A 14,642-nucleotide genomic window follows, 5' to 3' on the forward strand; every position below is an offset into this window, starting at 1 on the left:
CCATGCTATAACTACTAAGTCCATATTTTTCCAAATCCTGAGTAAATCCTGAGTAAGGATCTTCTCCAAAGTTTCCCTAACTACTGACATAAGGTTCACTAGCCTGTAATTTCCCAGATTATCCCTGTTTCCCTTCTTAAACAAAGGAACAACATTGGCTATTGTCCAATCCTCTGGGACCTCTCCTGTGACTACAGAGGATACAAAGACATAGAACATAGAACAATACAGCACAGAACAGGCCCTTCGGCCCACAATGTTGTGCCGAACATTTGTCCTAGCTTAAGCACCTATCCATGTACCTATCCAATTGCCGCTTAAAGGTCACCAAAGATTCTGACTCTACCACTCCCACAGGCAGCGCATTCCATGCCCCCACCACTCTCTGGGTAAAGAACCCATCCCTGACATCTCCCCTATACCTTCCACCCTTCACCTTAAATTTATGTCCCCTTGTAACACTCTGTTGTACCCGGGGAAAAAGTTTCTGACTGTCTACTCTATCTATTCCTCTGATCATCTTATAAACCTCTATCAAGTCACCCCTCATCCTTCGCCATTCCAATGAGAAAAGGCCTAGCACTCTCAACCTATCCTCGTACGACCTATTCTCCATTCCAGGCAACATCCTGGTAAATCTTCTCTGCACCCTCTCCAAAGCTTCCACATCTTTCCTAAAGTGAGGCGACCAGAACTGCACACAGTACTCCAAATGTGGCCTAACCAAAGTCCTGTACAGTTGCAACATCACTTCACGACTCTTGAATTCAATCCCTCTGCTAATGAAGCTAATATACCATAGGCCTTCTTACAAGCTCTATCCACCTGAGTGGCAACTTTCAAAGACCTATGAACATAGACCCCAAGATCCCTCTGTTCCTCCACCTCACTAAGAACCCTACCGTTAACCCTGTATTCCGCATTCTTATTTGTCTTTCCAAAATGGACAACCTCACACTTGGCAGGGTTGAACTGCATCTGCCACTCCTCAGTCCAGCTCTGCATCATATCCAAGTCCCTTTGCAGCCGACAAGAGCCCTCCTCACTATCCACAACTCCACCAATCTTCATATCATCTGCAAATTTACTGACCCACCCTTCGACTCCCTCATCCAAGTCATTAATAAAAATTACAAACAGCAGAGGACCCAGAACTGATCCCTGCGGAACTCCACTTGTAACTGGGCTCCAGGCTGAATATTTACCATCTACCACCACTCTCTGACTTCGACCGGTTAGCCAGTTTTCTATCCAATTGGCCAAATTTCCCTCTATCCCATGCCTCCTGACTTTCCGAATAAGCCTACCATGGGGAACCTTATCAAATGCCTTACTAAAATCCATGTATACTACATCCACTGCTCTACCCTCATCCACATGCTTCGTCACCTCCTCAAAGAATTCAATCAGACTTGTAAGGCAAGACCTACCCTTCACAAATCCGTGCTGGCTGTCCCTAATCAAGCAGTGCCTTTCCAGATACTCATAAATCCTATCCCTCAGTACCCTTTCCATTACTTTACCTACCACCGAAGTAAGACTAACTGGCCTGTAATTCCTGGGGTTATCCCTATTCCCTTTTTTGAACAGGGGCATAACATTCGCCACTCTCCAGTCCCCTGGTACCACCCCCGTTGACAGTGAAGAGAAAAAGATCATTGCCAACGGTACTGCAATTTCCTCTCTTGCTTCCCACATAATCCTAGGATATATCCCATCAGGCCCGGGGGACTTCTCTATCCTCAAGTTGTTCAAAATGTCCAACACATCTTCCTTCCTAACATGTATCTCCTCTAGCTTACCAGTCCGTTTCACACTCTCCTCTTCAACAATACGGTTCCTCTCATTCGTAAATACTGAAGAAAAGTACTCATTCAAGACCTCTCCTATCTCTTCCAACTCAATACACAGTCTCCCACTACTGTCCTTGATCGGACCTACCCTCGTTCTCGTCATTCTCATGTTTCTCACATACGCATAAAATGCCTTTGGGTTATCCTTGATCCTATCCGCCAGAGATTTTTCATGCCCTCTCTTGGCTCTCCTAATCCCTTTCTTCAGGTCCCTTCTGGCTATCCTGTATCCCTCCACTGCTCTGTCTGAACCCTGTTTCCTCAACCTTATGTAAGCATCCTTCTTCCTCTTTACAAGACATTCAACCTCCCTCGTCAACCAAGGTTCCCTCACACGACCATTTCTTTCCTGCCTGACCGGTACATACATATCAAGGACACGTCGTATCTGTTCCTTGAAAAAGTTCCACATTTCCACGACATCCTTCCCCGACAGCCTATGCTCCCAACTTATGCTCCTCAGATCCTGTCTTACAGCATCGTAATTACCCTTCCCCCAATTGTAAAACCTACCCTGTTGCACGCACCTATCTCTCTCCATAAACAAGGTGAAAGTCACAGAATTGTGGTCACCATCACCAAAATGTTCACCCACTAACTAGCCCATCACTTGTCCCGGTTCATTACCGAGTACCAAATCCAAAATGGCCTCCCCTCTGGTCGGACAATCTACATACTGTGTTAGAAAAGCTTCCTGGACACACTGCACAAACACCGCCCCATCCAATCTACTTGATCTAAAGAGCTTCCAATCAATATTTGGGAAGTTGAAATCGCCCATGACTACTACCCTGTGGCTTCTGCACCTTTCCAAAATCTGTTTCCCAATCTGTTTCTCCACATCTCTGCTGCTATTGGGGGGCCTATAGTAAACACCCACAAGGTGACTGCACCTTTCCTATTTCTGACTTCAGCCCATACTACCTCTAAAGGCAGATCCCCCTCGAACTGCCTTTCTGCAGCTGTTATACCATTTCTAATTAGCAACGCCACCACCCCCCTCCTTTTTTACCACCCTTCCGAATCCTACTGAAACATCTGTAACCAGGAACCTCCAACAACCATTCCTGTCCCTCTTCTATCCACGTTTCCGTGATGGCCACAACATCGTAGTCCCAGGTACCTATCCATGCCTTAAGTTCACCGACCTTATTTCTGATACTCCTTGCATTGAAGTATACGCACTTGTACCCATCTCTGTGTCCACAAGTATTCCCTGTCAGTGCTACCTTCTTCACAGCCTCCCCACACACTTGGACATCCTGACAAACAGCTAGCCTACTTGCTGGACTACAAGTCCGGATCCCATCCCCCTGCCAAATTAGTTTAAACCCCCCCAAAGAGTGCTAGCAAACCTACCCCCTAGAATATTGGTGCCCTTCTGGTTCAGGTGCAACCCGTCCTGCTTGTACAGGTCCCACCTTCCCCAGAATGCAGTCCAATTGTCCAAATACCTGAAGCCCTCCCTCCTACACCATCCTTGCAGCCACGTGTTCAACTGCACTCTCTCCCTATTCCTTGCCTCACTGTCACGTGGCACCGGCAACAACCCAGAGATGACGACTCTGTCTGTCCTAGCTTTCAGCTTCCAGCCTAACTCCCTGAGCTCTTGAATGACCTCCCCACCTCTCTTCCTACCTATGTCGTTGGTGCCAACGTGCACCACGACTTCTGGCTGCACACCCTCCCCCTTAAGGATTCTGAAGACACGGTCCGAGATGTCACGGACCCTGGCACCCGGGAGGCAACAAACCATCCGAGAGTCTCGCCCATGCCCACAGAATCGCCTGTCCGTCCCTCTAACTAGAGAGTCTCCTATAACTAGCGCTCTCCTCCTCTCCCCCTTTCCCTTCTGAGTCTCAGAGCCAGACCTCACGCCACAGACCCGGTCACTGCAGCTTACCCCTGCTAGGCTGTCCCCCCCACCAGTATCCAAAGCGGTATACCTATTGTTTAGGGGAATGACTACAGGGGATCCCTGCACTTTGTAGAAGGCCTCGCAATTTCCTCACCTGCCTCCCTCAGAATTCTGGGATAGATCCCATCAAGTACTGGGGATTTGCCTACCTTAAATGTTTTTCAAAGCACCTTACACCTTTTTTCTAACAACATGGTTTTGAGTACCAACATACCCTTCTCGACACTCACCATCCACCATGTCCTTCCCCTTTGTGAATACCAATGCAAAGTATTCATGAAGGACCTCATCCACTTCCTCTAAATCTACACATAAATTCCCTCCTTTGTCCTTGAGTGGACCCACCCTTTCCCGAGTTCCTTCTTGCTCCTTGTGTGTGTAAAATGCCTTAGGATTTTGCTTCAACATTTTTGCAAAGGATGTATCGTGGCCACTTTTAGCCCTCCTAACTCCCTGTTTAAGTTCTTCCCTATTTTTTCTAAATTCTTCAAGGGCTCTGTCTGTCTTCAGTTTCCTAAACCTTTTATATACCTTCTTTTTTAACTTTTTGACTTTAGCTCTAAAAACTACATCCATCTCCTTGAAGCAGTTTCACCTGAACCTCATTCTGTGACAGAAAATTCCTTAGCTTATCGCTCTCTGGGTGAAGAAATTTCTCCTCATCACAGTCCTAAATGGCCAACCCTGTATCCTCAAACTGACCCCTGGTTCTGGACTACCTGGTCATTAGGAATATCCTTGTATTTTTGAAAATATGACAGACAGACCACAGAGTTTATTACTGAGAGGGAGGTATGTTGGCTTTACTCAATTTACTCTTTGCATGGTGCCATGAATTGTTTTATTTAAACCATTATTTCAAATGAAAACACCTCTAACTATGCAGATGCTTCATCACTATTGAACTGAGTGGCCAGTCTCCAATTAGAACACACAACCATATCCCACTTGCCTCCGGGACAAGGCTAGGTTAAGAGCTGACTTAATAGAGGTATACAAGATGATCAGAGGATTAGATAGGGTGGAGAGTGAGAGCCTTTTTCCTCGGATGGTGATGACTAGCTTTAAATTGAGGGGTGATAGATATAGGAGGAGAAAGTGAGGACTGCAGATGCTGGAGATCAGAGCTGAAAATGTGTTGCTGGAAAAGCGCAGCAGGTCAGGCAGCATCCAAGGAACAGGGGAATCGATGTTTCGGGCATAAGCCCTTCTTCAGGAATGAGGAAAGTGTGTCCAGCAGGCTAAGATAAAAGGTAGGGAGGAGGGACTTGGGGGAGGGGCGTTGGAAATGCGATAGGTGGAAGGAGGTCAAGGTGAGGGCGATAGGCCGGAGTGGGGTGGGGGCGGAGAGGTCAGGAAGAAGATTGCAGGTTAGGAAGGTGGTGCTGAGTTCGAGGGATTTGACTGAGACGAGGTGGGGGAGGGGAAATGAGGAAACTGGAGAAATCTGAGTTCATCCCTTGTGGTTGGAGGGTTCCTAGGCGGAAGATGAGGTGCTCCTCCTCCAACCGTCGTGTTGCTATGGTCTGGCGATGGAGGAGTCCAAGGACCTGCATGTCCTTGGTGGAGTGGGAGGGGGGTTGAAGTGTTGAGCCAAGGGGTGGTTGGGTTGGTTTGTCCGGATGTCCCAGAGGTGTTCTCTGAAACGTTCCGCAAGTAGGCGGCCTGTCTCCCCAATATAGAGGAGGCCACATTGGGTGCAGCAGATGCAATAAATGATGTGTGTGGAGGTGCAGGTGAATTTGTGGCGGATATGGAAGTATCCCTTGGGGCCTTGGAGGGAAGTAAGGGGGGAGGTGTGGCGCAAGTTTTACATTTCTTGCGGTTGCAGGGGAAGGTGCCAGAATTGGAGGTTGGGATGGTGGGGGGTGTGGAGCTGATGAGGGAGTCACGGAGGGAGTGGTCTTTTTGGAACGCTGATAGGGGAGGGGAGGGAAATATATCCTTGGTGGTGGGGTCCGTTTTGAGGTGGCGGAAATGACAGCGGATGATACGCTGTATATGGAGATTGGTGGGGTGGTAGGTGAGGACCAGTGGGGTTCTGTCCTGGTGGCGGTTGGAGGGGTGGGGCTCAAGGGCGAAGGAGCGGGAAGTGGAGGAGATGCGGTGGAGGGCATCGTCGACCACGTCTGGGGGGAAATTGCGGTCTTTGAAGAAGGAGGCCATCTGGGTTGTACAGATATAGGACAGATGTCAGAGATAGGTTCTTTACTCAGAGAGTAGTAAAGGCATGGAATGCCCTGTCTGCAGCAGTAGTAGACTTGCCAACTTTAAGGGCATTCAAATGGTCATTGGATAAACATGTGGATTATAATGGAGGTTAGGTGGGCTTCAGATTGGTTTCACAGGTCGGCACATCGAGGGCCGAAGGACCTGTACTGCGCTGTAATGTTCACTGTTCTAGTATCAACATGTCAAGCTGACAGTGCTAGCTAGACATTGATGATCAACCTGAGACTAGACATACAATAAACCCTTTATTAGGTTTCCCAGTGCAGAAATCTTGCATCTAGCACAGCCTAAGGTTGTCAACTCCAGTGGACATATTCCTAAAGGTTTTATCAAATGATCTCTAACCAAGCTGAACAAATAAACAACCTTTATCTGTCATCCAGGAAGCCATGCAAGTGGGCGAAGCAACAAGCAGTTCAGTAGGAGGGGACTGTCTGGTGAAGGAATTTGACACCATCTTTGGCACAAAGAATGTGATTCCTGACGGTGGTGTTGCCCGCCCAATATCAGAGCTGGGGACATCTGCTCAGGGCTGGAGAGCAACTTGCAATGGGAGGGGCAGGATCCAATCATCATGAGTATCAGTGACACACGTAGACCCAGGAAAGAGATTCTCCATAAACAGTTCAGCACTAAATTAAAAAGTAGAACCTCAAAGCGTTTTAAGCTCTGCATTATGACCTGAGACATGCAAATTAGCATGGGACACATAAAATTGGAGAGGTGAATACATTGCTCAAGGATTAGTGTGAGAAATAGGCTCCAGTTGATGGGGCACTTGTACCAGTACTAGAGAAAGTGGGGACTGAATGGATGGGAGAGTTGCACATGAACCAGGCTGGGACCTCTTTTATTGTGAAGCAAATATCCAGGGATGTAGTGATTATTTTAAATTGAATATGGGGACAAGGGTTTACGTGTGGACAAGTAACTTATCGAAGAGTAGAGAGAACGAAAGAGAGGAAAATAATATGGGAACTGAGGGTCAAAATATGGCAGAAAGGTACAGACAGGCAAAACATAAGAAGGCACCAACAATCAATACTTGATGCTAAAAAGGTAACAGAAGAAAACAAAAGGGTCTGTATCTGAAGGGGCACAGCATTTATAAAACAAAGTAAACAAATTGTTGACACACATTAAAGTAAATAAATATAATCTGACAGCGATTACAGAGACATTGGTGCAGGGTGATAAAGATTGCATTCTGAATATAGAGGAATAAATTACATTCAAAAAGAATGAAGCTAGGTAAAGGTGGAGGGGTAGCACTGCTAATCAAGGATGGCATTTGTACAATAGTTAGAGATTACCTTGATTCAGGAAATCAGGATGTAGGATCAGTTTGAGTGGTGATGAGGAATACTAGGGGAGAAAATTAATTAGTGGGAGTGGTTTATAGGCCCCGTAACAGTACCCACAATGTAGGAAAAAGTAAACATGAAGAAATGTTGGCTGCTTGTGATGAACTGAGGACACTAGTCATTTGTGACTTTAATTGACTGAAAATTCAGAAAACGCAGACTAGCAATAGCAGCCTGGATGAGGAATTCATAAAATATCTTTGCCATATTTTCTTAGAGCAGCACATTCTGGAACCACTACATTTGTAACATGGCAGCATTAATAAATGATCTCAGAGTATAGGCACATTTGGGTACCAGTGGCCACAATGTGATTGAAATCTATATCTAGATTCAAAGGGAGAAAATTGGGCCTAAGACTTGTGTTTTAAATTAAAATTAAGGCACCTATGTGACATGAAAGCTAACAGTGGGCTAGGGATATATTAGGAAAGATTCTGTGGCAAACATTTAACATATATTTCAGAACATTCATAATAAGTATATTCTGACTGCAAAGAAAAATTGTAAAGTGAAAACACACCATCCATGGTTCACTAAAGTCGTCAGGGAAAGCATGAAACCTTACGAGAGACCAACGAACAGTGCTAGATGAGCAGGTCAGAAAAGATTTAGAAAGATTTTACCAGGACTGGATGATTTGAGTTATAAGGAGAGGCTGAATAGACTGGGACATTTTTCACTAGGGCATGGGAGGTTGAGGTGTGATCTTACAGAGGTTTATAAAATCATGAGGGGCATTGTCAGAGAAATTAGATCACAAAGCACAGTTCAAAGTGAAATTGACAAGCAGTTTATTAGTACCCACGGAAGAGAAATTGACTAAGCTGAAACAGCACAGATAGTCTGTCCAGGTAGCCGAGAATTAGTGGGCGGCACGGTGGCACAGTGGTTAGCACTGCTGCCTCACAGCGCCTGAGACCCGGGTTCAATTCCCGCCTCAGGCGACTGACTGTGTGGAGTTTGCACGTTCTCCCCGTGTCTGCGTGGGTTTCCTCCGGGTGCTCCGGTTTCCTCCCACAGTCCAAAAGATGTGCAGGGTCAGGTGAATTGGCCATGCTAAATTGCCCGTAGTGTTAGGTAAGGGGTAAATGTAGGGGTATGGGTGGGTTTCGCTTCGGCGGGTCGGTGTGGACTTGTTGGGCCGAAGGGCCTGTTTCTACACTGTAATGTAATGTAATCTAATCTAATCAATTCTCTTCTTCCAGCTGAGGATGAAGCCAGGTTTTATAGAAATCTTGTACAATGAGGTTAATTAAAATGGGGAAAGATACAATGTATTTGGAAATTAAGTAATCCAGTTCCAATGATGATAATTGAAAAACAGTTATCGTGAGAATGTTCTGATTACCGAAACAATGTAACACCCTGACAGCATCAATGAGTCCTTGATGGGATCAGGAGATTCCAGCTCTCTTTGCAGGTAGGTGAAAATGTCTCTTTTGAAACAGTAAGGTGGTTCTAATGTTCCTGTCCTGGGAGCAAGGTCCTTGGTGGTGCCTCTCCATCTGACCTATTCCTTGTGTGGCTTTAGTATTGCTGTGTTATGAGTCTGCCCTTGGAGCTTTGGGACAGCTGTGTTGACAGTGTATTGTTAATGTGTTTTGGGAAGTGTATTCCCTTGTCTACAAGTGCTGTCTGGATTCACTTGTCAGCCTGTTTGGTCACTGCTGAGGCATTCTGGGTGTTTCTGGTATAGTTTGGCAAGTTTGCTTCCTAATGTTCTGTGTGGGTCAACTATGGGTAGGTGGGTGGGGGGGGATGGGGCAGATATTTTCCCACAGGCATAGATAAGGTGAATAGCAAATGTTTTTTCTCTAGCGCAAGGGAGTTCAAAACTAGTGGACATGGGTTTAAAATGAGAGGGGAAAGATTTAAAAGGGACCTGAGGGGCAACTTTCACCCAGACAGTAGATCGTATGTGGAATGAACTGTCAAAGAAAGTGGTAGATGCAGTCACAAGATTCAAAAGACATTTGGACAGGTAGATGAATAAGAAAGGTTTAGAGGGACATGGGCCAAACACGGGCAAATGGGACTAGTTTAGTGTGGGGAACTTGGTCAGCATGGATGAATTAGACTGAAGGGTCTGTTTCCATGTTTTTGACTTGCTGATAAATCAAAACACAAGTAAAAGCAAAGGATATCTAAAACTTAATTAGGAGGGAGAAATTAAAAGAATCTAGCTAGAAATGTAAAACAAAAAAAAGGAACAGCAAGAGTTCCTATAGGTATTTAAAAAGGAAATGAGTGAGTGAGTGCTGACCCTCTAGATAATGAGAATGGGGGGTTAGCAGTAGACAATAAGGAAATGGTAGATGGAATGAACAATTATTTTGTTTCTATCTTCCCTATAGAGGACACAAAAGAAATTGCAGGAGCAATAAATTAGATGATGGAAGGGAAGCAGGAACATTGTCAAATTACAATGAATTTGGGAAGTGGTACTAAGCAAGCTGGTAGAGCTGTAGTGTGGCAAGTTTCTGGGTATAGATGGATTTCACTCTAGACTTTCGAATGAGGTCATTCATGAATCATTACTGTAGCTGTATTAATTTTCCAGAACTGCCCAAGTTCGGGAAAAGTTCTATCAGACTGAAAAGTAGCAAATATAATCCCCCTAAACAAGAATCGAAGAAAAGAGGAAACTTTAAGCTAGTTAGCTTGATGTCTTGTTTAATTGGGGGAGTAGGGGTGGGTGCTCGAATCAATCATTAAGGACATGAAGCAGAGCACTTATAAAACCTCCAGTAATCAGGAAAAGACAACAGGGTTTCATAAAGAGGAAATCATATTTAATTAAATTTATTAGACTTCTCTGAAGGAGTAACATGCAGTGTGGATAAACAGGATTTCCAGAAGGCATTTGATAAGGCGCTACAAAGGTTATTAAAGAAAATGAAAGCTCATGCGTAGGAAGTAGCCTGCTAGCACAGACAGAAAATTGGCTGACTGACAGAAAACAGAGAGTATGCATTAATGGATATTTGTCCGATTGACAGGATGTGATGAGTAGAGACCTGTAGGAGTCAGTGCTGGGACCTCAATGTTTTGCAACTTGCAGCAATGACTTGGATGATGGGAGTGAAGACATGGAATCTAAATTTGGAGATGACAAAGATAGGTCAGAAAACATGTTTTGAAGAAGATAAAGAGTTTGCAGACTGACACAGATCAGCTGAGTGAGGGGGAGGATGGAGTATAATGTGGGAAAATGTGAAGTTGTTCACTTTGGTAGGAAGAATGAAAAAATAGAGCAATACTTAAACACAGAATGGCTGAAAAATGTTGAGGTGCAGAGGGATCTAGATGTTCTAATGCACGAGTTACAGAATGTTAGTATGCAGGAACAGCATGTCATCAAGGCCACTGGGATGCTATACCTTATTAAGAGAAACTCAATGTGTAAATAGAGATCGTATGTTGAAGTTACACAGGCATTCGTGAAGACCACGTCTCGAATATTATGTGCTGCTTTGGTCTCCTTATTTAAAGAAGGATATAAATGCATTGTAGGTGGTTCAGAGGAGGTTTAACAGATGGAGAGCTGAAAAGAGTGAGTTGACTTATGATGAAAGGTTAAGACAGGCTGGACATATCTCAGCTGGAGTTTAGAAGAGAGAGAGAGAGAGAGAGAGAGAGAGAGAGAGAGAGAGAGAGGAGTGTCTTGATTGAAGTGTATAAGGTCCAAACAGATCTTGAAAGGTGGATGTGAAAAGGTTTCCTCATGTGGGTGAGCCCAGAACTAGAAGGCACGGTTTCATAAGAACCAAGAGAAGGACTAGGCAATTCATACCTACCTCAAGTCTGCTCCACTATTTAATCTCAACTCCACTTTCTTGCCCACTCCCCATAACCCTTCAACCCATTACTAATTAAAATTCTGACTGTAGCTCCCTTAAATTTATTCAACGTCCCGGCACCTATCACACTCTGAGGCAGTGAATTCCTCAGGTTCAGGACTTTTTGAGAGAAATAATTTCTCAGCTCTATTTTAAATCTGCTACCCCAAATCCTAAAGCAATGACCTCACATTCTAGTTTGCCTCACAAGGAGAAAAATCTTCTCTCTGCCTACTTTGTAAATCCCGTCTAGCATCTTATATAGCTCAATTAGAATTCTCTCATTCTTCTAAGCTCCAGAGAGTGTAGACCTCAGCCACTTTGTCTCTCTTCAGAAGACAATTACAATTACGGACCACCCTTTGAGATGTGACGTGAGGAGGAATTATTTTTGTCAGAGGGTTGAACAATTTTGGGACTCTATCTCAGAAGGCAGGTGTCACCTTTAAGGTGGAGGTAGATCGATTCTTGTTTCCCAAGGAGATCAAAGGTCATCGGAAGAAGATGGGAATGTGAAATTCAAAATACAACTAGACCCTACTGAACGGACAAGCAAACTCAAGAGACTAACTGGCCCACTTCTGCTCCTATTTCGTATATTTGGGATTGACAACAAATACTGACTTAGCCATCAAAGCCCATGCTCCATGACAAACAAAAATAATAACTTCTAAGTAGAATCCCTGTGGTATGGAAGCAGGCTATTCAGCCCATCGAGTCCACACCAAAGGGCACCCCATCCAGACCCACCCCCCCTACCCTATCCCTGCATTGTCCATGGCTAATCCACCTAGCGTGTACACTCCTAAACACCAAGTGCAATTTGGCATGGTCAATTCACCTAACCTACACATCATTGGACCATGGGAGGGGACCAGAGTACCCGGAGTAAACCCATGCAGACACAGGGAGTATGTGCAAACTCCACACAGACAGTCGCCCGAAGCAGGGATCAAACCCAAATCCCTGGTACTGTAAGGCAGCAGTGCTAACCGCTGAGCCACCCTTAATTATTAGCCCTCGAGCAACTTACTCAAGTGACGCATCTTCCTTGGTGTTTTTTTAGTCAACACGTTCAGACATGTTATGATTCACCACTGGAATGGACGAGATATGAAGCCAGACCTCCTAGTCCAAGTATAGGATTGCAACTATTGTGCCACACAAACCCTTTTGTAAATGATCCCTTCCACTTCAGTGTCAGAAACAGTAATGCCATGATTTTCAGTCAATCCCCTTATTAGTGTGAAACCACGATTTACAAGTGTCTGCTGATCTCCCAATTCCCCTCAAACTAAGAATGGGGCTTATTAAAACCAGTCTTGTTACTGGCCCCTAATCTGCATAGCAACCCAAACTGGTGCGATGATGGCACTGAGCAATCCAAGAGGATTGAGGTCCAATTTAAATCAAGTCAGCCACAGGCATCTTTTGCTTCAAAAGGCCAGGAAAATGATGCCGTGCTTTATTTTAATCCCGTTCTGCTTGACCACATGAAGGATTCTGCTTAAATGGGTAGGTTGTCTATTTCTGAACATGATGTGGGACTTCTCGATATTGCTCTGAATCATTATAGCACTATGCCACTTTCAGCGTTGCACTTATCACATACACCTTCTTCAAAGTCACTGTTGTTATTGTCAAAAATAATGATCTGCACATCCACTTTCATTAACATCATTGACCCAAGCCAACGTATTCCAATTTATTTTTCCATGGGATTCTTTAATGGGATGTTGGCATCACTGTCTGGGTCAGCATTTCTGGCCCATCCCTAGGGAGTGGTGGAGAGCTGCCTTCTGGAACAACTGTTGGTAGACCAACACTGCACCTGGGGAGATAGTTCCAGGATTTTACTCAGTGACAGTGAAGGAACAGCGATTATGTCTCCAAGTCAGAACGGTGAGTTGCTTGGAGGGCAACTTGCAGGCTCCCATAATCCCATATCTGCTGCCCATATCCTTCTAGGTGGAAATGGTCATGGGTTTGTAAGGTGAGTCAAAGAAGCCTTGGTATATTCCTGCTGTGCATCTTGTGATGGTATACAATGCTGCTATTAGGAATCAATGGTAGAGGGAGTAAATGTTTGTGGATGTGGTGTCAATCAAGCGGGATACTCTATCACGGGTGGGTCAAGCTTCTTGAGCATTTTTGGAGCAGTACTTATCCAGGCGAGTGGGAAGTATTCCATCACAGTACTAACTTGTATTTATACACAAAATCTGCTCGATCAATCCTAGTCAACATATTCCAATTTATATACATTCACGGGTTTCCAAATTTTGATCAACACATGCTTAACTACTCAATTCTGCCATTATGAATTGTTTCCAACAAAAAGAGATCTATTGTTAGATGTGATGAACAATATTTGTTAAACAATCCTGATTGGGCTAATAGATACACGAAAACAAATTTAAGTAAAATTTATAACATAGTTCATTTATGCTTGTTTATAGCATAGTTCATTATAACATAAATTCATTCCCAGGGATCTACTTTTTGTAAACGAATTCTGGATCTTTTTGATTTACCTGAAAGCTTGGGGAATCTATAGATCACCACTGCTTTCTCCAAGGCAATGCCTCAACCAGAGTTGGCTTGCTCATCAATCAGCTTCTTATTCTTCTGTACTTTTGCAATCATTTGACATTTGTATCTTATTGACCTAATGAATGAAAACAAATAGCTTAGGCGAACATGTCTTCCTGTTCAGCAATAAACAGAGACTTGTATTCCTAAGGTAAGTAAACCTCTAATGTAACAGGCTAAGTCAGAAGCCCATGGGCTCAGAGTGGACATTTGGGCAAGTTGCTTGTGGGTATTCCCTTGTATGCTTTCTTTATGGGATGTCAATATTGCTGACAAGGCCAACATTTGTTACACATCTTGTTAAACTGCTACAGTTCATATGGCTCGTGAGGCCATTTCACAGGGCAATGAAAAGTCGACCACATTATGTCCAGAGTCACATGCAACCCACCCAGACGTTCCAGTGGGTCAACACTTTCATTGCTGGTTTCTGTAGCCACTGCTACAGCTCAGCATTAGAATCATAGAATTATACAATATGGAAGAGGCCCTTTGGCCCATCTGTCCCACCATTTGGCTCAGCAGCTGGAGAAATCAGAGGGAACTTGGATCAAATGCAAGTCAGACCAGGTTAGATTTCCTAAAGGAAACCAGTGAATCAGATGGGCTTTTGTAACAATCAATGTTTGCGGGTGGCACAGTGGTTAGCACTGCTGCCTCACACTGCTGGGAACCTGGGTTCAGTTCAAGCCTTGGGCGATTGTCTGTACAGAGTGTGCACATCCTCCTCGTGACTGCGTGGGTTTCCACCGGGTGCTCCAGTTTCCTCCCATGGTCCAAAGATGTGCAGGTTAGGTGTATTGGTCATGCTAAATTGCCCATAGTAACTACGGGCGTGTTA

General features: G+C 44.5%; 1 protein-coding gene across 5 annotated transcripts in view; it reads right to left on the minus strand.

Moving 5' to 3' along the window:
• The window catches only part of elk1 (ETS transcription factor ELK1), a 108,797-nt gene that overhangs the window by 27,465 nt on the left and 66,690 nt on the right, over positions 1 to 14,642 (minus strand). The window contains exon 2 of one of the 5 annotated variants that reach the window (XM_043707664.2): positions 13,744 to 13,877. The exons of the other annotated variants lie outside the window; for them this stretch is intronic. The gene's annotated coding sequence lies outside the window, so the exon portion shown is untranslated. The remainder of the gene's footprint in view (positions 1 to 13,743; positions 13,878 to 14,642) is intronic. 5 annotated transcript variants of the gene reach the window in all.

The sequence above is a fragment of the Chiloscyllium plagiosum genome, unplaced genomic scaffold (genome assembly GCF_037043375.1).
Source record: "Chiloscyllium plagiosum isolate Xiang-an unplaced genomic scaffold, Cpla_swu_hap1 HiC_scaffold_14, whole genome shotgun sequence".
Classification (NCBI taxonomy): Eukaryota; Metazoa; Chordata; class Chondrichthyes; order Orectolobiformes; family Hemiscylliidae; genus Chiloscyllium; species Chiloscyllium plagiosum.